The sequence below is a fragment of the Protopterus annectens genome, chromosome 2.part2 (assembly GCF_019279795.1).
Source record: "Protopterus annectens isolate FY-2018-M chromosome 2.part2, PAN1.0, whole genome shotgun sequence".
Classification (NCBI taxonomy): domain Eukaryota; kingdom Metazoa; phylum Chordata; order Ceratodontiformes; family Protopteridae; genus Protopterus; species Protopterus annectens.
This window is the reverse complement of record NC_056730.1, coordinates 183,965,878-183,985,611: the sequence shown is the minus strand read 5'-3', so window position 1 is coordinate 183,985,611 and position 19,734 is coordinate 183,965,878.

The following is a 19,734-nucleotide window of genomic DNA, read 5'->3' as shown; positions in this document are numbered from 1 at the left end:
TACCCCGGATGCAGATGCCTGTGAGACCCCTATAATGTCCTCAGTAGGTCCTTGGAAAGTACCTGTAGCTAGTATTCTTAAGGCTACACATACCTTGGTTTCAACTGGGATGGATTCCCCTCTGTTGGCTCTGGGACTGAGGTGAGGACGGCAGAGCTCGGTGAGTTGCTGAAGTATGTCCCTGTCCACCCTGTAGTGCTCTAATATCTCCAGATCATGTAGCCCCTGGAAGGTTACTTTGGGTCTGAACACTCTTCTCTTCCTCCTCTGTCTGGGTTGGCTGCCAGCATTATCCTCATCACTACCCTCAGTCTGTAGCACATACAGATGTAACAAAGCAGCAGCAGTCTCTATCATTTTGTCAGTTAAAATTCCAAAGTGTGTACACCAATGGTTCAGAATGTGTCGGAAAAAACAGACTGAAAAATGTTTGCATACTTTATACTGGTGTGCTGCAGATGCTACCTGTGTGATTGGCTGATTTTGATACATTCCACCTGCCAGCTATATTATTGAGGGGTTTGAATTGGCCACTGTGAGTGGCAGAGCCCATATTAGTGCTTTGTAGTTCATTTCCTTTATTCTGCTATTTCCTTTTTTTTCCCTATTTCTGCTGTATTTAAGCCCCACGGCAAGCCGCACAAACTGTTTTAGCTAGTGTAAACATTGCTGAGCAGAAAAGGCTCTTCTCTGGACATGAACATGCAAACCTTTTTTTGAACCAGCTAAGCACAGCTAAGCAGCCTCAGACACACCCCTTGCTTAGCTGTGCTTAGCTGAGTGCAAATAGGAGCCGCGGAGCTCCAACGTGCTTACACCGAGCATGACACACCCCCTTTTCATGTCAGCTGCTTCTTCTGCTTACACCACCGCATTATAGCTCCTACACAGTTAGGTACCTGTGGATGTGGTCTCCTATTTTGCTATTCACTAAAGTGAGCTCATTTACATACCCCTACTGGCTTATACCCTAGTTACACCACTACACCGAAGCCTATGTCCTTAACAACCACTGTTACCTGTTATTGTTATGAGTCTGCATGCTGTCCACTATAATGGAAAATTACTGTTTCACATTTAATTGCCTTTTTCCTATATTTTTTTTAATTTTCTGCACAATCGCATTTGGGCGCCTCTGTGCTCCACATAAACGGCCAAAATCTGCCAAAATTTTTTTTTTGATTTTTGCAATTTTAACACACTTTGGCATGCCATTGGCCATAGTTTTGGCCATTGGCATGCCTAATGAACATAATACATGCTTTACTTTGAGCTGTCATGCCCCCATTTTGATTTTTGCAGAAATGTACACGGTTACTAACTGCATACATTTCTGCTGCAGACACGGCTCCAACACGGATGCCTGTCTGCTTCCTGGATCACAAATTCACCTCATTTGCATGTTTTTCACCAGCAAATGAGATGATTTGTATTATTTCATTGCGTTCATGCCAGAATAGTGCTGGGAGGCTCGTGCATGCCCCCAGTCTTGTTTACTGGATCTCACAGGCTCCGAACTTCGTGTTTGAGCCGTAGCAATATGCTTACATGGAGATTAGCTCCATGTAAGCTTTACTGAATTCCCCCCTTTATCTTTCTCACCTCCATTCCTTCATTTAATTGCTTTAGTCATATACTTGTAATCTCACTCACTGTGCATATATCTACAGCTTTTGACAATATCAGATTTATGTTTCTTCATATTCTACCCCTTATTTGGTCATTCCTTATATCAACAATATTTCTGTTACTTGTTAGTGCACCATGCAACTCCTCAAATTTGCATTCTTTGATTTCCTTCTTTAACTGAGTAACATAACAATCTATAGCCTCTGTAAGATACTGTTCATATATAAAGAATAAACAATGAACAGATAGATTATATTTAGGCTCACAATATTTCCTAAACTTCTGTCTAAATGATGTTATTTAGTTTTTCTCATCTACTGGAAAAGTAGTCCTAAAGTTTTTCCTTGTGCAAAAATCTGGCACAATGTATTTTTTCTTTTAGCTATTTTGCTTATGATGGGGAATAAGTGAAATTTCCAAATGCAGAGCTTCAAGTTTTCTCCTAAACTGATTAGCAGCAAGCAAATTTCTGGTGGCTGAAGTAGGACCAGATTCCTAACTGAAAATAATACCACTATACTTCTATACTTTTGTGCACATAAACTCTCAATAACATATTTCTTTACTTACTGTAACATCTGGTTGTTTGTTAGAATTCTCAGTTAACAACACTGACACTGTGGATGCATTATCAGCTTCTAGTTGTCAGCATCAGTGGTGTAACAAGTAGCAGACGTGCCTTTAGCACAGACGGCTGCAGGTTATATTCACACACCAGTTAGATCAACTGCTGTTCAGCATAAAAGGGTGCTGTATTCCTGAGTGTGTCATAATTTTGGTGAGACAGTAAATTGAAGTCCCATCTGTTTGAGATGGTGGTAGCTCAGCTGATGTAATAGATGCCATGGTACCTATCGGAAAGAGTAGAGAAAGCTCCCCTATGCCCAAGCCAAATTTCCTTTGTTAAGACAAAGACCACCTTGGGTCTTCCATGAAAAGAGGCTTCTAGCATAATGAGACTAACCTGGTCAACAAAGGATAAATAAAAATATATATATAAGGTATTTGGATGAGTTTCTAGCTTCCATAAGGTCCTTACTTTGGTTGTTTCTATAAATAAGTGCATTACATGAATTGCAACATCCCTTGACTATTTTATTTGTATTTGTTTTCTGGGGCAGAGCACTGATCTCTGTGGACCTGTTTTCAGGGGTAGAGCACTGATCTCTGTGGACATTTGTAAGACTCAGCCCGAGAGCAGTGTCTGGTTAAGTGACTTGCTCAGAGTTAAACAATTAGGCAATAGAAGGAATCAGAACTTGCGCCACTGGACCACAGGAAACAGCTTAACAGCTCCTTATTTACTATCATGTTTGTGATTGAAACAATGTTGAATCTGGAAATAACAAGACCAGAAGATCTCATGCTAAGTATATCGAGGACCATAGGAGAGAACAGCTGGACTTGCCCTACTTTTGGACCCACGTTAGCACTTGTTTCTGTATCCATGCAGGTTAAAGATTCGGTGTTTGATATTGTTTGCTCATGTAGGCCTCCACGTTCTCAACTTGTGATCTTCTGGTCTTGTTATTTCCAGATTCAACAATGTATCGATCACAAAAATGATAGGAAACATACATATATATATATAACAAATGCCAAAAATTATATATGAATCAATCAGAGGAAGTTAGAAAGGATTGTGAAGAAAGACTGGTTAAGCAATTCACAAAGAAATGGGAGGCTATATGTATGTCTCCCAAATAGGTTCATAGGTAGGTACCAGGCTATCAGCCCTATGGCCTATACAAGCCCAGCCAAAAAAGTTCCCTGGCTTTTGCCACCCAAGAAAATTATTTTCCTGTGCCACTGTCGAGCAGAGCCACGGAAGTGATCCTGGTGTGAATTTCCTATTTCCCATCCAATCATCAACATTTTTCTTGAAGAGTATTAATGAGGAGCTTTGTTTGATATAGATAGGTAGTTTATTCCAGAGCATGGGAAGTCTCTGGGACAGGAATCTATCCCTCCGGCAAGTTCTGTTTATTGTGGTGACAAGGTTTAGGTCCCTAGAGCATGTAGCTCGGAGGGATTGGGCCTTCTTTAAGTGTAGCATGTCCAACAGCTCTGGGTTTGACATAGCTTTGTATGTTAGGCAGAGATCACCTCTGAGTAGGCAATATGCTACGGAGTAAAGCTGGAGTTTTTTTGACATGGTCTGCATAGGGCATCTGTTTGAGGCCAGTAATCCTCTTTGTGAGGTATTTTGGCGGCCTTTCCAGTTGTTGTAGATATCTTGAGAGGTACATACCAAAAGGGGCGTTGTACTCTATAATGGGTCTAATGAGTGATGAGTAGAGGGGAACAATGACCTCTTTTTTTCTGGATGAGAAACCTTTTGTAATGAGGTGTGCCACGTAGAAGGATTTCCTGACTACTGTGGCAATGTGAATATCAAAGGAGAGACTACTGTCCACCTGTGTCCCAAGGTCTCTTATTACCCTTTCGGTGTTAAGTATACTACCGCCTACGTTGTAGTTCATGGGTACAGAGTTTTTACCAAAGGGGATGACAATGCACTTTTTGGCATTGAGCTTGAGGCCAAGGCTTTGACACCAGGCATCTGTCTCAGTGAGGCCCTTTTGTGGGATGTCCGCATCATTAGGAGTTTTGATTATGGCTCCTATTTTGCAGTCATCTGCGAACTTCATTAGCCAAAGACCTTCTGTGTTAGCCTGTACTTCAGAGAAGTAAATATCAAACAGGAGAGGACCCAGGACTGAACTCTGTGGTACTCCACTTGTCACTGGTCAGAAGTCAGATTTGGAGTCTGCTACTTTCAGTGTGGGTTCTGTCAGTGAGCCAGTTGGCAACCCATCTTGTCACATAGGGATTTATACCTAGTTTAGTGAGTTTATCTATAATTCCAGAGTGGGGGATGGTGTCAAAAGCCTTGGCAAGATCTAGATAGGCTGTGTAAACCACCTTACTCTCATCTATGGCTTTGGTGACTGCTTCAAAGAAGTCTTTCAGGTTTAGGAAACATGATCTGCCTTTTACAAACCCGAACTGGGTGGGGTCCAGAGTTTGGAGATTACCAATGTCTTTGTTTATAAGTTCCATGATGATACGTTCCATGGCCTTGCAGACCAGGCTCATCAGGCTAATGGGGTGGTAGTTCCAGGGGTTCATAGTGGCTCCCCTTATGGAGTGGGATAACCATCACTGTGTGCCATTCAGTGGGCACAAAGCCTGAGGTGAGGCTATGATTGAACGGGTCTATATCATGAAATCGAAAGACGGAAATGTTGAATACGTAATAGTAGACACCTACTTGTCGAAATACTTAAATGTCGAACAATGTAAACATCGACAATCAAAATGTCGAATGATTTTGTTTGGCCCAGCAAACAACACCCGGTGTGATAACGCCAAGAACGTAATATAAAACACACCCCACTACAGCACAATCTCTTATATTTTAATACTTTACACCATGATATTTCCACATTATCAAAGATATCTTCATTATTCTACATTATATTTTTCTATAATGTAATTCAAATATAATATCCACATATAATAATTTACATATACTGAGTAACTTGTGAGTGACATTTCACGTCGTGTACGTGAAATGGCCAAGTAAAACATTTCGGTATTTTGTTTTACAATATTTACTGCTTTCGACGTTTAGGTATTTCGACAAGTAGGTGTCGACCTTTAAGTATTCGACATTTACGTCTTTCGATTTCATGATATAGCCCCGATTGAACATGGTACTTAGGTGGGGTGCCAGTTCATTCTGTAGTTCATGTAGAACACAGCCTACGATGTTGTCTGGTCCCATGGATGCTGTGTTCTTGGCTTTGGAGAGTCTGTTTTTTACCTGTACAGCCGTGATTACAGGAAATTTGCTTTCTTCTGGTATAGAGATGGGCTCTTTAGGGGGTGAGAGGGGGTAAAGTTAGCACTGAACCTATCTGCCAGGATGTTGGCAATATCAGTTGGGTCTGTATATTTAGTGCCATTGTGCTGTAACTCAGAACAGATCTGAGTGTTGCCATTGAGATTCTTGACATAGCTATAGAATGCTTTGTGGTTGTCTTTAGAATCAGTGGTGATTTTGTTTTCACAACTAGCTTTGGAGGATTTTTTTATTATGTAAATATGCAACAAAATCTAGAAGATTTAGGATTTTTGTTTGGAAATGTTACATAGATATTTTTTATACCCCAAGCAGACTCCAGAGAATTTTTCCTCAGGTAGACAGTAAATGTTGGAGGTATGACAGGAAAGAAAGAGGTACTTGGGAACATATTTTCAGGAAGTGTGGTGGGTTGGTGGACTTCAAGGATTCTCTGTAGGATGCACTGTTTGAGATGCTGGATCAGGGGATTGGTATGATGAGGGAGATGATGCTTCTGAGCTATGGTACAGAATTGGAATTGCCTAGACATTGTAAGGCCTTGCTGTGTCTAATTATGGTAGCTGCCAAAGAAGTAATTACTAGAAAATGGAAATCAGAATCTAAACCAACTATATTAGAAGTAGTGAATATAGTAACAGAGATAAAACAACTGGAACTGAGATCTTTAGAAAAGGGTAGGAGCAAACTATATAGGACAAAATGGGAATTGTGGGAGCAATACATACAAGGGAGGAATAAGGTTTATAAGAAGGCAGGACTTAAATGCGCTATGTAATGTTTGACTGAAAATGACTGGGTAGATTATATGTATAATGTTTGCAACTGGGAGTGTGTCAGTATGGTTTATGTTGTAACATGCTTGCAACTAGGACTGTGTTGTGGTTTGTTTTCATTTATATAAATGTATGATTGCTTATCTCATAAGTGATGGTTTAATAAAGATGTTTCTTCTTTAAAAAAGGAGGGCAGGAAGTGAATTATTTATGTAATATTGCTTAGATTATATGATATGATATATAGCAATATATCTGAAGTATAATGTTTGTTAATGTTAATTTGTTAATACTGTTTGATTACTTTTTTTATAAATGTAAATTTGTTTATGTCACAAGTGATAATTCAATAAAGGTATTATTTGTTTTTCCCACTTAGCATAAAGGTCTGGAATGCCTCCTCCTAAGGTGTCATCATCTCAACTGAACACAATTTTTTTTCTTTAAATTTCCTTATACATTTATTTCTCATTGACTGTTCTCTACTGCGTTTCATTTGTTTTTTCAAATGCCATCTTGTCAAATGGCTTTTGTTGATTCATATTTCATCAAATGCTTGAGACTGGCATTCCACGGGGAAAGGGAGAGTCTCCTTTGCCCCACTGTTTGTGATATCTCAGAGCTGGCATATATCGTAGCAGGGGATGTGGGGGGTTCAGGGGGGCAAACATTTTGGTGTTTTAGTGGAAACCATGTTGGTTCAATTTTTTTTTTAATTTAACAGACTAGATCCTTCTTTACTCTGGGGAACAGTAATGATAGATAAGGCTCTCATTTGTTCCTGTTAGACTTTTATGGAAATTACTGATCGCATATTCTAATTAGGTCCCTAAAAATAGGGGGATGCATTTAGCTTCTTCAGTAATGAGCACTGACACATAAACCATTCTTGGTCTGTATTTAAACCAGTAGTTTCTCCAGCAACTGGAACTCCCTTTAAGTTAGTGGACATGCAAAAAATTTTGTTTGTATTTTACCAAAAAGGCATATATCAGTGAACTACATGTTATATATCAGAGGAATTATAAATACCTGTTATCCAATCTGAATGTTCTTATTTATGAACTTAGATATCTTCTAGCTAACTTTACTTAAAGCTTTTCCAGCTGTCTGGTTACTTGGTGGCTTTATGCTACTGATGATCGATCTGTATGGGTGAATGTCTTTAATTTCTATTTTTTCTGTTACTGTGCTATACCTATAGGGTATAACTTTCTAACGATAGTTTGATGATGTGATGTATTGCCAGCTATGCCAGGAGAAGTAGGGTAGTGGATGTGTACCATATGACAGTACAGCTAGCTGGAATTTTGTAACAAATTATATGTCATTTGTATATCAAACTGGTTTGTACAGATGCTTGTGTTGAAAATGTATTTGTAAAGTTGATTGTGTTGGAAATGTTTCAACAGTGTGTCTGACTGGACAGAAAATAAATATTTGTTTATATCAGACTGTACTATTGTAAATATGATACTGGAAGAGAAGAGGTTAGTCTTAGTCCAGACAACTTTGAAAAATAGTAAGAAATTAAATTACTTAATTTAGGCCATAAAGACTGTATCCTACAGTTCTGACTGCAGCCAGAGATGAAATGTCTGTGCCAGAGAATGGTTTATTAGCTCCTGCAAGAAGAATGGAAGTGTTTATTGTTTTATAACTTCGAGAAGCTGCAACAGATCTTAGCAAATCTCTATGTGTGTGTGTATTATCGACGCATATGTAATAAATCCTGGCAGCTTCTAACCAAGGGGGTAGCACGGGAACCAGAATTCAGATGACCAGATGTATGTGATATCATTTAGTAATCCATCACTGAAATGATGTTTTTTAATACTAGATTAGACTGAAGTCTCAGAGCACTCTGTTGTTGGAACCTGACAAAGAAGAAAGACAACCCACCTACCTAATTTTGCCTTGTTCTAGTAAGTGACCAGGGAACAGTGATTCTTTAGATCAGTCAGGAAAATATAGTGAGATTAGTTAAGTACTGTTTTTCTGTATCTGTGTGAATCTGTTCATCTGTGTTATTTTAATATTTCCTGTGATTGAAGCTCTGGCATTTATTGTAAATAGATATTTAGTATTTTCATGTGCTTTTATTATTTATTATTAAATGCATTTAAACTATTCATTGTGGCTGGTCCTTTAGAGGATATTTTAACCTTTGAGAGTACTCATATCTATTTAGTGACTCTGTGGCCACTCCTGAAAGCCTTACTGAATTGGTCAAACCACTGCCATTTGTATTAATATTAATTTCACTCAGTATAATTGGGTACCTTTGTAACAGCCTTAGAGTAGCTGGCTTTGGAGTGTCTGCTGGCAGTAACTACCTTATAGTCTGGGCAGAAGGGGCATAGCTAGTAAATCTGTGCCAGCCTTTCCCAGGTGTGTGTGTGTGTGTGTGTGTGTGTGTGTGTGTGTGTGTGTGTGTGTGTGTGTGTGTGTGTGAAATCAAATCTCAAAGAGTGTGTGTCAGGTACTTGGAGCAGGACACGAAGCACTGGTTTCATAGAGAGGGTGCTGGAGGACTTGGCTTGGACACTAAACTGAGGAATCAGCTCTATATCTGTGCCAGTGGGGAGTCTTACTGGGGACCTGGAGAGAGAAAGAGAGAGAAATGCAGACCCCAGACTGACTGACTGTGCCCTTTGTGTGGTATTAAGGGAAAATTGTGCGTATGCAGAGACCTGCATCTGGAAATACTGTGTGTATCTATTTGTGTTCCAAGTAAACATCCCTGGCTAGTGTCAGTGGTGAGGATTCAGGCTCCTTGATTACTGGCCTAGAGAGGGGAAATCACAGATAGTATCCATACAGTTCCACTGGACTAGATTACCGATAGTGCCATCTTAACTCATTACATCTGAGTAACACCTCCAGGTGCATTTGCAGTTAACTCCTACTGACGCCTCTTGGTGTGACTTACTGCTTGCTCATATTTGCATCAATAATTCCAAAACCATGTAATGTGCAAGGTTTTTAAAAGCTTTCATCTTAAATCTTCCACAATGGCAAACTCAGCTGCATTAACATTTGACCTCTGTCTAATGCAGGTAAACAGATATTAACTGTTATTTTTATGATATTAATTTATATAGATATCATTTTCACATTTTTCTAAATAGCTCAACAACCAAGTAACATAGACAGAACTCCTTAGCCTCATATGAAAACCCTCAGCTAGATGAATAAAATGCTGCTGACAGTATGAGTGCAACTTGAGTGGTTGCTGAGATATTGTAAGTTGTTTACAAAATATTACAAATGTAATGGTTACTGTGTTTACTGTGACTTATAAAATTCAGTTTAAAACTTAGAACCGAAAGAATACTGCCACTATAAAAATAGTTTGTCTTGAAGAGTTTGCCATTTATACTTCTTTCATAACGCCTATGGTTCCAGAGATATGAGCATTTGTTTGAAATGTGAGGACATAATTTGATTCTGTCAAAAGGCTTAGGCTCCGCCCATTGGAAGTTACAGTGCAAACTTCCCGAGCTCCATTGGAGTAAAAGAGTTAAGTTAGTCACCAAATGAGAAGTGCTCAAACTTTTGATAAAATTTCATCAGTTATGGCAGACAATATTCTCTATGAACCTGTAGTCCTTTTTTTTCTAAGACAATCACCTGACCAACAAATCAGTATTAACAAAGGCAATGTGTTGCGCTTGAACTTGAAAAAATGCAGTTGCTATACCCACTAAACAAGAAACTGTCCAGTAAATGTGAAGGCAGCAACATATCCATTTTGTGCAGCTGAGCTGCTCGCCAAGATGCCGAAGTCACACATGTATGAAAATCTGAACAACGTCTTTAAGGCCTTGGTGTTTTATGGGGCACTAAGCAATACCTGAGTTGAAGAACGGAAATTACACCACATTCATCAGATCTACTAGATGTGTTCTTATGTGTCTGGATAAACATAAAATTTCTGGCAGATAAGAAACATTTGTCCTTTCTAAATTGCTGATGAAAATTATCTCCTGGCTGGAGCAACCACTTCACTAGGGCCCTTGACATCATGAACCACAGCACACTCCTGCTGACAATGCAGTCTGTGTATCTGAGGCACCCTGTTGTTTACATTCTAGAAAAGCAATCTGTGAAAATGATTTTAAGTACAGTATAGTTTAATATGGAAATCATTGGGTTCTGTAGACTGCACTGGTGAGTGGCTCTAGCTAGACTTTCACATGCTTGTGAATCATTTGACTGTAAATTTCTTTATTTTCAAGAGATAAGAAAACAGCCTACCATTTCTGGCATTTGGATAGGGAATTATTGCTCCTTGTTGCTACATGCATATAAACTGTCATCGAAGTGATCCCTAAAATGATATGCTGTGTCTTGTAGTGGAATCTGTAATAGAAGTTCATAAACTATGTGAAACAGAGAGCAACAAAATTTATAATGGAAACTTGATCTGTTGTACATGTTGTCGCCTGTCTCTGATCTAGATATTGCTAGAATAATTGAGTTCATTTATGGGGTACCAGTACTAACAATTTCACTGAAAAAGAGCTGACTAGATTGGTGGCCTTGCAAGATGAATCACTTCACTAAGGGCTTTGTGTGGCATGCACATTACCATAATGCCATCAAGGGAGTAAAGCTGCTATTACTTGCACATTACTTTATTCAAGGGTTTGTACCTCAATGTCTTTAAAAATAGTTAGTGTAATTCTCCTGTAGAATCTTCCAGACTTTTTCCCCCTGACTCTTCCACCAGTTTCAGTAATACTCAGATCCTCAGAGTCATTCTACCATGCACCTTCATATAACATAATCCAACCTCTTACACATTGCAATAAATTGTACTAAGTTTCTTGGCTGTATCATTGACAATTAAATGAAATTCAACAAGCTTGCGAATAATGTGGTGATTAAAACTAATCAAAAAATTTGCAAATTATACTAAGAAGTTGAACCTATCACTAATCTAATGACAGGATGTATGTGGCTAAGTTATACATTCTTTTAGCTTTCCTGTATTCAGTACATCTTACAGGTCTTCTGACATTTCTCCTCCACAAACTAAATCAGGCTTATAACAGAATAGCACCTTTTGGTGCAGACCACTTTGGACAGACCCATCAATGTTCAATGTTCAGTGTTTACCTCTGAAAAATTTGAGCTGGCTAGAACTTGACCATAAGCTGACTCACAAACAACTAAAATTTGCTCCTCAATGTCTATATTTATCTGACTGTTTCTCTCCTTTGTGTCATTCTTTCGATAGCTACTCACTGTGAACTAAAGCCAACAGAAGGTAAAAATTAATTTGTTGATACTCATTATTTTGCTGCTTTTGGTAATCTCTAGAAATCTTCTCCCCCTTCCAACTCAGACACATCCCTGAAAAGCTTTTAAGTTTGAACTAAAAATGCATCTTCAGTGGTAGTGAATGTGGCAGCATGTTATTACTTTGACTGCACATTCTGTCCTTGCAAACTGATTCTACGTTATTAGTTCTGTCATCTCTTAAATATTGACCTGGACAATCTCTCCTTGCCAGTTGATGTTATGTATACTGCATAGTTTCTATTCCTGTTTAAGGGATCACATTTTTTTGATGATCAGTAGTCTTCCTCACTGCACTCTTCCTTATCTTTCCTACAGCTGACATTCCTTATTAAGCTGGTGGTGTATTCACTGCTGATCTTGTCCTTCTCATATCATTACTGCATTTTATGTAGTATTATGCACTGCTGTTTCAGGTAGGGAAATTGTGATACCTTGACAACGTACTCTGTAATAAATCCAATTGTACCTTCTGAGCTACAATGCATACTTTGTTTTTCATCCTTACCCAGCTATATTTTCTTTAGTATCAAAATACTTTGTATACGTGCTTGTTGATGTAGCAAGCTTATTGTATAGCTCAGGATTACAAAATACGTACTTCTGTGCACTACTTACCTATCTTGGTATGTAATCTTATTAACAAAGCACTCATTTACTTTATTCACAGTCACATGATAGGTTCTTGTCTGGGACGGCTCATTGTTTATGTTCTGAAAAAGTCTGACACTTAATAAGATAAAAGTGCTCAATTATTTTACTTTTTATGATTTTTTATTAAAAAACGTTTTTGGATATGTTTACTAGGTGATATGATAGTGAATTTTTATGGTTTTATTCACAGTCATGTGTAGTTTTACTAATGTGTAGTCTTAACTGTGTATATTATTTTGTATGCTGCATAGTGCTTTACATTTGATTTTTCTTTTAATTTTTGTGTATTGTTACTTTTACAATGCATCTTCCTCTGAGACTCAATGAAAGTGATACTGCCCAGGTGGACATTCCTATTCAACAAATGCAAAACAAATAAATAAATGAATAAAACGACTTGTAAAAGAGCATTTCTTGCAGAGCAGTAAAGTAACGCTTTCATTACAAGAACAAAGGAAATGGAGAGTTGCATATTTTTCTTTGTGTCCTGATCTTGGATTTATTGCGTTAACATAATGAACATCTGCAGAGCACTTTCATGAAGAAAAACTTGCTGCATTGTATTATGTCACACTGTTAGCACGTTGTTTCTACCCTCCCACACTTGTTATTTTAAATAACCAAATTTGCATTTCAAATAACTCAAAGAAACAAATGATGTAAGTATAAAATGATTATTTTTGACAAAACAGACATTTACAGATGGCTGAGTGTGTATTCCCTAAATGCATTTTCACTGAATTGTGATCTGAAGTGTCATTTAATCTCTCTGAATTGCGGAAACTGTCCCATTACTGAGTAGCCACTCCCTATGTGCATGATGTCAGGGTATATAAAAATGGAAACAACAATTATTTGCTGTGTTAGAATGCATGAGGGCAAATAGCACCATAAGATGTCAAAGCTGTAAGTAAAGAGAAATGTATAAGCAGTTTGCATTTCCAGGGCACCAGTGGTGTACCTTTGCTCTACTCCTTTTCTCTCCTGGCAATTAATTAATTTGTTACTGTATGGTTCCCTGAATCAATAACTGTCTCTTTCTCTTTAATAAATCAATAATAACCCAGACAGAAAAAGAAAACAAAAATAAAAAAATGGACAAGACAAGGGTGATTTATTCTAGGATGTGAGAAAATAGTTTGCGCCCAATATTGTATTACAAGCAGTCCCCAGATAACCTGAATTAGGATAGATGTAATTAATGATAAAGATTTTAGTATCATGCCACCTTTTAACTTGCCATTTAATTAAACACTAGCTTCTGTCACATAACTTATCCACCTCTAACCATTTGCTTATCGATTCACCATGCAGTAACATGAGCATTGCTTTTAAGCACCCATATGAGATACTAATGAATTGTGAAATACAGCAATTAGTCCTTCATAAGATTCATTACTGTCTGGTCTCTACAACATAGAACTACCGTGGGTGATGTAAAATACTTCTAAAATGTATCTCAGCATATTAAAAAAGCAATACACAGATATAGTGCTTACTGCATAAAATATTTAACTCCCGACTAATGCATCCCTTTACACTCAGTATTAAAACTATACAGGTTCATAGGAGGTTACTATGTTAGTGGCCATGGAGCCTTTACAAGCCTAGCCGTATTAATCCCAAGTATCCCCATTTGTTCTTTATTTAGGTAGTTCACAGTGGGTCTGTGATCAACACCAGCTACCGCTGTCCATGAGGGACATAGGTGCCACCCCAGGGGTGAATTTGTGGTCTCCCATCCAATTATCTAGGTTGCGTTTGAATAGGGTCTGTTTTACGTGAATAGGAAGTCTATTCCAGAGAAGCATCAGTCTCTGGGAGAGATATCTGTCTCTCCAGCATGTTCTGTTAATGTCTTGAGCTAGGTTGAGATCCCTAGAGAGAGTGACTCTTGCGCCATTTGACTTGTGGATGTGCAGCATTTACATTAGGGCATGGTTGGAGAGTGCTGTATAGGCCAGGCACAGGTCACCTCTCAGCAGCCTATAAGACACAGAGTATAGTGACAGGGCTTTCAGCCTGTCCACGTAGGTCATGGTTTAGAGTCCCTGTATTTTCTAAGTGAGAAACCTCTGAGGTCTCTCCAGCTGCTGCAGGTGTCTCTTGAGATATTGGCCTGATGAGGATCAAGTACAGTGGAGTTATAACATCCCTTGATCTGGATGCTATGCCCTTGCTTATGAGATGCACTACATAGAAGGCTTTCCTTATCACTGTGGAAACTTGGTGGTCAAAGTTCAGATTGCTATCAACCTGTGTTCCCAAGTCTCACACCACTGGGTTGGAACTCAGGAGGTTGCTGTCCATATTGTAATTTGTAGGGAATTCCATTTTGCCAAAGGGAATAATAATGCATTTTTTGCATTTAGTTTTAGACCATGCCACTATATATACTACGTCACCCTTTTTATAATAAAGAAGCTATGTTACATACATAAACATGAGGCAGCAACATTTCTCTTGATCATTTTCTGAAAAAAAACTGCTATTAACTATTATACTAGCAAGTGATAGCTAAAACAGTATAATGAATCATTTTATATGATTCAAGCATTTTGTTCACTATACACAGTCTCTAATTTTTGCATCCATGTAGCAGTCTGTATACCAAAATAATTCACTATAGGGTTGGGTTCATAGCTATTTTTTTTTCAAATCTTGTCTTGCTAAAATCAGATTTTGTATTAGCCTCTTATTTGTCTTCTTCTTTGACCTGTCATTTAGTTTTCTTGTGACACTGGTTACAATTCTTATCCCTGAGGTCTTCAACTTCAGGATTCTTCTAACTCTGAGAAGGTGTTATGCTGTTGTGGATAATCTGATTGTGCTCTGAATTCTACATTTGACACAGCTTTTGATTAGATGCCTTCAATTTGCCCTGCAGACTTGTAGATCTGACCCTGTAATTGGGAAAACATTGGCTGTGTTTTCATAATGAAACAAGTACAGTGGCTTCTGTCTAACCTCTAGTTTGCTCTTTTAGAATGTGTATTCTCATCATATCTCCTTTCTGCAAATCTGCTAGGATTCTGGCTGCTCTGTCACAAGACTGTGTCTGTTTTTGCTGATTTATTCTAAACAAGCAGACGACAATGGAGCAATGTTCGGCAATTAAAAACGTAGTAGCAGGAGTCAATTTGCATCTAAGCATCATATTTGTGACTAATTCCACTGCTGGAAGATCTGTTTTCTAAAGTAAACTATTTCTGAGTTCTGGAAAGGACAAATAATATGATTTATAAGTATCATTACATTTCTTTAAAGGGGGTTGACGGATACATTAGTATCATCCTTTATGCCTGCCTGTTGCTTTGTGGATCTATCAGACTACTGGTAATGTCTTTGAATTCTCAGTCTAGAGGAAAATTTCTGAATTCCTGGCTACTGAATTGCAAACTATTATCTGAACTTTCAGTTTCTGGAATTCTATATGTAGCAAAAATCCTTCTCAGTGCTGCAGTCACAGCAGTATCTACACTATCTTTCAGCGTAACAACCCCGGACAACATAAAAATACTAGTCAACACAAATGGAATACTGGTCAGCTCTAAATCAAAACAGATGTTCCAACCTTGTTTCATATAGCAATAACCCACGCCTGGGTGTGGGTAATGCGGGATTTACCCAAGGTTGGCGTGGTTTCCCAAACAAAGACAACCGTGGGTAAATCCCACATTACCCACACCCAGAAGTGGATTATTGCTATTATACTATGACATTATTTAAGAAAAGAAATAATTACTTTTCTTAAATAATGGCATTGTATAATGCCTCTTCGCTGCCCTTCCGCAGCTGTCTGGTATCCGCGGCAGTTCTTATGTACTGCGCATGCCTACGCAGTACATCAGAGCTGTGGCCAAAAGCAACGGAGAAAGCAAGATCTCCATTGCTTTTTACTGTTTCGCTATGTCAAATGGGTTTAACATAGCAAGACAGCTTTAAAATAAGCAACAGTCCGTTGCTTATTTTAAAGCTGTCTCGCTATGTTAAACCCATTTAATATAGCGAAACAGTAAAAAGCAACTGAGATCTTGCTTTCTCCGTTGCTTTTTTTTTTTTAAACCTGTCTCGCTATGTTAAATGGGTTTAACATAGCGAGACAGCTTTAAAATAAGCAACGGAGATCTCAGAAAAGTAACCCTTCTCTAGGATTTAGATTATTCTGGTTTTGTACTATTTTTCTATCTGTTATAACATCTTTGGTTGCTAGAACATGCTGAGCTTTCTCTTCACACTTTACAGTACTTTTTTGTTAATTTTATACACTTGTTAACTGGGTAAATGAGTCTCTTTTCAGGGGTGACCCTGGAGCACTTTCTGGTTTAGTGGCTTGCCCACAGTCATCGAATGGAAGTGGAAAGGATCAAACTGTGTATGTTGGGTACAGGAAACAGCCCATTAACAGATCAGAGCCTTAAGCCTCTGTTCTATCTGCCATCCGTAAGTATAATTTATGAATTTTCTTCATGTTTTCTCTCATTTGGCTACATATAATCACTTTATCAGACTTGGACATGAGACTTTGAATACAACTGGTTTTGTGTAGGTATGGATTATACAAAGCTATCTGGATCAAGTCAAAGTCAAGTCAAGTCAAAGAAAACTTTATTGTCATTCAGAACTACACAGCAGTGTAGCTGAATGAAATTACAATGCTTCATTCTCAATGCAGGAAACAGTTGCACATATAGACAAAGAAAAATTAATAAAATATCACAGTAGAATTTTAATAAGTAGCAATTTGTAAGTAAAGTAGGACAGCAGTGACCCACACCCATCCTAGAACAGGAGACAAAGAAGACAAGGAACAATATGAAGGTAATAGTGATCCGCTGTGGCGACCCCTAACTGGGAAAAGCCGAAAGAAGAAGAAGAGTTGTCAAAGTAAAATTGAAACAACAGCAGCATATCTATGAACTGCTGATAACTGAAATGGCCAGCTTTCAGTTGTAGCTTTTAGTGCTTGAATCTCACTCTGTATTCCAGAATACATTTCTTAAGTTCTAGCAACCTTTAAATTAACACTGACAGGTGCAGAATATTAACTTGCAAGCCTTCTTATTCTTCCCATAAAAGGATCCTGTTTTGTTCTTTAAAGATCACATGCAAAGACATTTCCATTTCTTTTTGCAGCAGTTATGCTCTTGTCATGTAATGGGGCTTTCTGATTCTAAAATATCTGTTTTTTGGTTTATTTATTTCAGTGGAACTATATGTATTATGTTTGATAAACATCAGTATGTGTTTCCTGTTTGCTGAACGACTGTCCAGATATTTTCTGATTCTGAGTCACGTGGTCCTGCATTTTGATGATGCAGTGGTGTGATAGATGTCTTGTAGCTGATAGGAATGCTTTCTGTAACTGGCAGAAGAATTCAAAACCTAAAGTGATTCAGCTGCAGCACAATCAATTAATCAGTCACTCAGTCAGACAGTCAGTCATTAAATCGATAAATAACAAAATGCATTTATATTCAAATAAAAAGTAACAAAGGGAAATGGAACAGGTTAAGATTCCTAGCAAAGTTTATAGTGATTGTTACACAGTGTAAAGACATGGGGCAGGATTCACGAAGCCTCCGTGTAAGAGTTACAAGGCTTACACGGAGGCTGCAGTTAAACGGTGTGACGTCAGCATGTCATGCATATGCATGAGGGCATGCTGAATCACACCTAAGGCTTACACGGTCCGTGGAAGACAGTAGGGGGCGTGTCCATAAGCCGAGCCCTGCAAACGGACACACCGCCAGAAGAGTAAAAGTCCCGAAAGTAAACCCCCACGACAGAGTCCATGGAAATGTGAATAAACACAACACAACACATGTCCCCACAGACTATGAACATAAAATATATAAATGAAGATGTTATATTTGTTTTAAATTGTAAAGATGTTTGCCCGTGAGTGCTCTCGTTTGTGCGGGCATGCCTGTAGCCTAGCCACAGTTAGCAGTCAGTGGAAAAACATATAAGAACTAAATATGCAAAGAGAGCTAAAAAGCAATAGTGTAGCGGTAGAGAGATCGGCTGAAGAGCAGGCAGTCATGGTTCAAACCCCCGCAGCATCAATGTTTATTTTTAGTGAAATAAGCACGAAACAATTCCCTGACATATATGTACACATATAAAATTATATTTTATGTAAAATGTAATGAAATGGGCCATTTATTTTGAAGAAATGTGAGATAACAAAATAATAAAAAATGCCAGATGTGCCTATAGCTGAGCTACAGTTTAACAAGTTGAGTGCATCTGCCCGTAGGTGAGCAGTGGTTTAACAGGTGTAAAATGAGTGCTTGAAGGTGAGCAGTGGTTTAACAGGTGCAAAATGAGTGCCCGTAGGTGAGCAGTGGTTCAACAGGTGCAAAATGAGTGCCCGTAGGTGAGCAGTGGTTTAACACGCTGAAACTGTGTGCCCCTAGCTGAGCTGAGCGTAATATGCATGCTGACAGCCAAATGAAGCGTAAACCAGCGTAACCCGTTTGCGTGGAGCTGTGCACCGTGCCAACAAGCTAACCGACGGGCAATGTTGAGCAAGCTGTAACAAAACTGCCTTTACACAGACACACCTCCTAGCCTGTGTAGACAGTCATAAAATATAAAAAGCAGTAGCCAGGTTCGAACCCAGAATACCATGCACCATAGTCAAGGTACTGAACCACTAAGCCATGACAGCTATACTTAGAAATGCAGTAATAGCAAATATATAGGAATGAATAGAAAGAGGAGCATGACAAAGCAGGTTTTGTGAAGCTGATACAATTCCAAAATGGCCAATCACAGATAAGTGCGGGAAAAACGGCATATATAAGCCCCATAGGCGGGAATACACAGCATAACCGATTGTAGAACCAACTTGCAGCCAGAATGTCAGGTGTAGGTGAGGGTAGTTGCTTTCGAGTACAGAGGTGAGGCGTTGAGGAGTCCAAATATATGGTTTGGCTCCTTGTCCACAATCATGAGGCCCAACTCATGCAGGGCCAGGTCCTGTGGGGAGCATACAGGGCTGAGGCGTGGGACTGGTTGGCTCATGATCTTACCAGTGCCACAGAGATACCAAGGACTGGTGAGCAGGTCCGTCACCACCATGCGGACCTGAAGAGATGGAAGCAGGACCAACTGAACCATTGGATCCAGGAGTCCCGGCAAATGCACAACGCCCCACTACTGAGTAAGTTACATCTAATTATTTATGTAAGAAATTAACCTAGCTGATATTATGGAGATGTGTATTCCAATATTACTTTATTTATATTACAGCTGCAGGTGCCCGTTCTGCGAACTGTAGAGCCTATGGCGATAGGCTGGTGCGGTTGCGCCACCAGGCAGGTCAGTAATCCTCTCCCTGTAACTGTAAATAAATATACAAGTATGACAGTTAGCAAAAGAGTGCAGTGTAGTCACTAAGTAATAAAATGTGCAAGTAGCAGTGTAAGAGGGTTTGCAAGTATTGCTTGATTACAAAAGTGTGATGCAGTCTGTAATCCAAACAGAGAAATT